Source organism: Gossypium raimondii, chromosome 4 (assembly GCF_025698545.1).
Source record: "Gossypium raimondii isolate GPD5lz chromosome 4, ASM2569854v1, whole genome shotgun sequence".
NCBI classification, from domain to species: domain Eukaryota; kingdom Viridiplantae; phylum Streptophyta; class Magnoliopsida; order Malvales; family Malvaceae; genus Gossypium; species Gossypium raimondii.
This window is the reverse complement of record NC_068568.1, coordinates 23,708,021-23,714,381: the sequence shown is the minus strand read 5'-3', so window position 1 is coordinate 23,714,381 and position 6,361 is coordinate 23,708,021. Positions and strand designations below refer to the sequence as shown.

At 34.4% G+C, this 6,361-nt stretch overlaps 1 non-coding gene across 1 annotated transcript; it reads right to left on the bottom strand.

Annotated features, from left to right (window-relative positions):
- Positions 1-207: 207 nt before the first annotated feature.
- On the bottom strand, positions 208-313 carry LOC128040790 (small nucleolar RNA R71). The gene has a single exon (XR_008195596.1). It is a non-coding gene; the product is annotated as a small nucleolar RNA R71 (small nucleolar RNA).
- Between the last annotated feature and the right edge of the window lie 6,048 nt (positions 314-6,361).

Sequence of the window (6,361 nt, the reverse complement as noted above, 5' to 3'; positions counted from 1 at the left end):
TTCACTTAAGACTATTTATGGAGGTGAGCGATTCTTTCAATCTAGCTAGAGTACCTGAAGATGCACTACGATTCAAGTTGTTCCCATATACTCTGAGGGACAGAGCTCGAGCCTAGTTGAACTCATTGCCACCACATTTCATTATCACATGACAAGAGTTAGTAAAAATATTTCTTATGAAGTATTTCCCACCTAGCAAAAATGCTAACTTGTAGAATGAAGTTACTATCTTTCAACAAATGGATGACGAGTCCTTATATGAGGCATGGGAAAGGTACAATAAATTATTATTAAAGTGCCCTCATAATGGACTCTCGTATTGCATTCAACTTGAGACATTCTATAATGGTCTCAATGCTCACACGAGGATGGTAGTGGATGCTTCTGCTAGTGGCGCTCTCATTTTTAAGTCTTATAACGACGCTTATGAAATCATTGAGAGGATTGCCAGCAACAACAACCAATGGCCAACCAATTGAGTAGCATCAAGAAGACGAGTCACAAGAGTACATGAAGTAGATGCTCTCACTTCACTCACATCTCAGGTATCTTCAATATCCTCAATGCTTAAAAATTTTACCACTAATGGGCTTAATAATTTTGTAGCTCAACCACCTAATCAATTCAAAAATATAGTCTATGTTTATAGTGGGTAAGGGAACTTGTTTAAAGAATGTCCATCAAACCTAGAATCCGTGTATCACTTGGGTAACCAAAACCAAACCCGAGGAAGGAAAGGACTACAATCCAATTTTTATAACTCACCTTGGCAAAATGAACCTAATTTCTATTGGAGTAACCAAGAGGATGGACCTAGTAACACTTACGCCCAACCTAGACCAACCTAGCCACCTGTTTTTACCTAACAAGTTCAGAAGCTACCTCTAGCTAAATCTTCCAATAGCTTAGAAAACATGTTGAAGGCATACATAGAGAAAAACGATGCATTAATCCAAAGCCAAGTAGTCACATTGAAAAATCTAGAAAACCAAATGGGTCAAATTGTAATTGAACTCAAGAACCGACCACAAGGTGCTTTGCTTAGTGATACGAAGAATTCAAGAAATTTAGGGAAAGAGCATTGTAAAGTATTGACATTGAGGAACGGAAAGACATTAGAGCCCAACACTGTCGAAGTTGAAGAGAAGCCAACCGCAAGATTCAGTGCAAGTTCAACCAAGTGTTGAAATTCCAGCTTCAACAGAACCAGAATCTACCAAACCCAATAAGGTAATTTCTGAACCAGTTAATTCTGATAAAATAACAACTTCATTAGATGTTTAATTGTCATAGAAGATCAACCAACTAGTTCCAGTAAAGAATCCTCCACAACCCTACCCTCAAAGGCTTCAAAAGCATAAATAGGAAGTCCAATTCAAGAAATTTTTAGATGTATTCAAGCAACTTTATATTAACATTCTGTTGGTAGAAGAACTTGAGTAGATGTCAAACTATGTCAAATTCATGAAGGATATCCTGTCCAATAAATAGAGACTTGGAGAATTTGATACGGTAGCCCTGATAAAGGAATGCAGTGCATATCTTCAAAATAAACTATCTCCAATGATGAAGCACCCTGGATGTTTTACCATACCTTGCAATATTGGAGCAACTTATTGTAGTAAGGCTTTATGTGATTAAAGGCATACTCAATAAGGTAGTTTGTTCGAACTGACAAGACTGGTCCAAAAGACTGGACGATGCTTTATGGGCCTACAAGAAAGCATATAAGACACCTTTAGGGATGTCACCCAATAGGTTGGTTTTTGGGAAAGCCTTTCATTTGCCCTTGGAGTTAGAACATAAAGCTTATTGGACTCTCCAACAGCTCAACTTGGATCTTAAGCCTGCTAAAGAAAAAAAGATGCTTCAACACAACGAGTTAGAAGAGTTCTGAATGTTCTCATACAAGAATGCCAAACTATTTAAGGAAAGACTTAAAAGATGGCACGACAAGCACATTCGAGTTCTAGAATTTGAAGCAGGTCAGCAAGTCTTGTTATTCAATTCCAGATTAAGGTTCTTTTTAGGTAAGTTAAAATCACGTTGGTCTGGTCTATTTACGATTCACCAAGTTTTTCCATCTGGAGTTTTCAAACTTCAACGTAAGGGAGGTAATTTTCGAGTTAATGTTCAACGTTTAAAACATTATTGGAGAGATAAAATTGGGTGAGATAAAGTCTCGTTCATTTTATTGGATACTTAATCTTCCTCGTTTTCTTTTAAATAAATGATTTAGGGTATATTTTCGAGATTAGTATGTTAAAATAAATTCTATCTAGGAGATTGGAACTTAAGCGGCTTGTGACCCCTTTAGTCTTTCCTAGGAATTGATTTTAACATAATCTTCCGAGAAATTCTTCCCTGACTAGCAAAATAATTTTTTAGTTTTTCAAATAAAAAGGTCAATTTTGATCCAAGCTTTAATTGCAACTCAATTTTCAAATTTTCTTTAATTGAATTATTTGCAAAATTTGGTTACTCTTTTTGTAAATATTGAAATTAATGTCTCTTTTGTAAATATCTTTAAAAGCAACTAAAATAAAAATTTTAATTTAATTTTTAACAAATAAGATGATAATAACTAATATACAATTATATTTATTATAATGTATATTCATTATTATCAACTTCAGATAGAATTAGAATTAGTTTAAATTTTATCATATTTTAACTAAGAGTTTTTATTTTAATAAATAAAGTAATAGCAATTAATATATTAATATACATTATATTATTTATAATTTTTTATTAACGTTATACGACATTAAGACTTAGAATATTTTATTTACAAATTGTTCTAAGAATTTTAGTTGAACTATTCCATTCTATCACTTTAAATACCTCCACCTTCATCCATCATTCACCATCTATCAATCCAACCTCCTACACAACCTTCCCACCATCGGCGTTAGCAGCTCCACCCTCATAGTGTCGCAACTCACGTTTGGCAACCGTTGAAGGAACCACTAGCTGCCCGCACACCTGCTTGCACACCAGCCCTGTTGCTCGCTCACGCCTACTTGCTTGCGCCTTGCTTGCGCATCAGCTCTGCTGGCATCGTTGCTACCCCCGCATGTTGTTGTCGTTCGTTCCTTTAACCCATGCACACCCTTGCACAAATAGCAAGGCCCTTGTCACTCTTACACCATACCACTATTAAAAATTTCCGCTACCATTATCACAATCACTTCCAACCAACCCTCATTCGAATTATTTTGCTCACAATTTAATTTTTATTATTAGGTTCTTATTTTTATTTACGCAAAGGTGGTAAGAAATTCTTTTTCTCTTAAATTTTAATTTAATTATTTACCTTTTCAAATTTCATGAATTGTTCAGTTTTTAAGTTCAGGTTAATCATATTCAAGTTAAATTTTTGAGAAAATATATGTTTCTATCTTATGTCCAGGTTAATCATGCCTCACAAAATAACTTGTGCCTCTGTCAAAGTTGAAGAATCACAAAACAAATCCCACTGTGAAGAAGCAAAAGTGAGATACGATAGCATCTTCAAAAATTAACAAATGCTCCCTCAAAAAGGCTTTACATTAAAAGAAAGCAACTATATCGATTTCATGGTGCGTATTCGACAAATTGCTGAAGTTCTCAATTGGGAGTTATTTTGTGAGAAAATACCTAGTGCAGATGAAGAGTTAGTTCTTGAATTTTATGCTAATTTGACCTTAAACGAATTAACGAAAATTTCTATCTGAGGAATCAAGGTACCAATAAGCTCAAATGCTATTAATGATCTTTGAATTACCTGATTTTGAAGACAACGAATATTCTTCCTTGATTAGAAATATTGAGGCTAAAAAACTGCAAGAAATTCTTGAGGAACTTACAGTTTTGGGTTCTAAGTGGCCTGTGTCAAAGCATGGAACCCACACGTGTTGTAGAGAATATTTGACACTAGTAGCAAAAGTATGGTTCTATTTCATCCGATTCAGCCTTATGCCTATTTCACATGGGACCACAATTTCATTAGATTGAATGGTCTTGTTATACTCAATTTTAATGGCCAACACCATTTATGTGGGAAAAATCATTCTGAGAAAATGCAAAATTGTGCCACTAGACGTTCTAGCCCAGCATACTTTCCATTTATGATAAAAAATTTGTGCTTGAAAGCTAAAATTCTTGCAAATATAAAGAAGACAGGTTATAGCCAAGGCACAATCATAGCTTTGGACCTCTACCGAATAGTCAGAGATTTTGTTCTGTAGCAATGAGTTGATTTGAGCGAGGATCTCAAAGAAGAAGAAAAAGATCCCATAGAGATCGAACCAATGTAGTGAGCTAAAATCTCTGATAAGGCAGAACCAATTGAACCAATAATTGAACCTGACATGGCAACCTCAATTTTCAGAATTCAATCGCTTCGCCCAAATCTTCATGATGAGCTGTCAAAGTTAAAGGACCTAATGCAACATATACAATGGCAACAAGCAGCTTACTGGAGATATTCAAAAATATGGGATGACTCAATGAGAAGCGTTTTTATGAAAATATCCAATGACCCGTTTATTTTGTGCTTGAGTTTCTTGGTTTTATATTTGAACCATGGAGTCCAATATCGAAGAGTGAACGAAACGATTCATGCAAAAACAAAGACGATGGAGTAAAAGATGAGTCGAATTCTGAGAGATCTGCAAATAAATAAAAAAGGGAGATCTTTAATTTATTTTATTTTCTTTCCTAGATTATTTAATGTTTTAGGATTAGGTTCTATTAGGATTTTTATTTCTCGCATAATAAAAAAGAGGTGGAAATCATAAATTAAAATGAACAAGTTGCAAAGTACAAAGTGTGGCAATAGATATGTACATGTCTAGGATTGGATCTAGAGAGAGCTTAGTACTTAAGTAGTCAAATTGACTCACATCCTCTTTTCTAGAATCCTACCTGGTGTATAGTATCTATTAACTTCTAAAAATGAGGACATTGTTCATCCTAAGTAGGGGGATCGAAAAATTTAGATCATTTCCTCTCAGAATAAATTTTTCTTTTAATTATGGTTAAGTTATATTTTGTTCAAAAATTTGAAATTTTGTTAAGTATGCTAAACTTCAGTATGAATAAAGTTCTATTATTTCAATAATTGTTATGTTAGCTGAATTATGACATAAATGTACTTTTAATAAAGTATGTAAATCATACCATAAAATTTTTTGTTCCGTAGGAAAACTAGGCATACATGAAAGTTTAAGTCTTTAGAATTCACTTAGTAATTTCTTGAAGGGAAATCCTAGGAAGTATGGAATGTTGAAAATGATTTAGGCAACTTTTTTTTGGACTGTTTGAGCCTTTTAATCCAACCTTGATGAATTTTTACCCCATGAAACCCAACTATGAGACTATATGACCTAATTTTATTTGAACATTTGCAATATTTAGACATTATTTCTCTTTTAATTATCTTCAAATTGTCCCAAGCACTAGAATTAGTCTATTTAGAATATACTTTGAAAATAAGTTTGGGGGAGTTGAAAAGAAGCATCAAATGCTAAAAAAAAACATGTGTTAATTAAATTATGCATTGCATTCCTTTGTTAGGGCTACTGTCTCAAATTCTCCAAGTTTCCATTTCTTGGATAGGATATCATTCATGAATTTGACATAGTTTAGCATCTGCTCAAGTGCTTCTACCAACGAAATGTTGATATGAAGTTGCTTGAGTACATCTAAAAATTTCTTGAATTGGACTTCTTATTTCTGCATTTGAAGCCTTTGAGGTTAAGGTGGTGGAGGATTCTTTACTGGAACTGGTTGGTTCAACTTTTATGGCAATTCTGCATCTAACGAAGTTGTTAGTTTATCAGAATTGACTGGTTCAGAAATTACCTTATTGGGTTTTGCAGATTCTGGTTCTCATGAAGCTGGAATTTCAACACTTGGTTGAACTTCCACTGAATTTTAAGCATCAGCTGGCTCCTCTTCAACTTCGACAGTGTTGGGCTTTAATGTCTTTCCGCTCCTTAATGTCAATGCTCTTTCCTCAGATATCTTGGATTCTCTGTATCACTAAGCAAAACACCTTGTGGTCAGTTCTTGAATTCAGTTGCAAGCTAGCCTATTTGGTTTTCCAAATTTTTCAATGTGGCTGTTTGGCTTTGGATTAAGGCGTCATTTTTTGCTATGTATGCCTTCAATAGGTTTTCTAAGCTATTGGAAGATTTAGCTTGAGGTTGATTGTGAACTTGTTGGGTAAAAATAGGTGGTTGGGTTGGTCTGGGTTGGGCATAAGTGTTACTAGGTCCATCCTCTTGGTTACTCCAAGAGAAATTAGGGTCATTTCACCGATATCGGTTATAAAGATTAGATTGTAGTTTTTGCCTTACTCGGGTTTGGTTTTGGT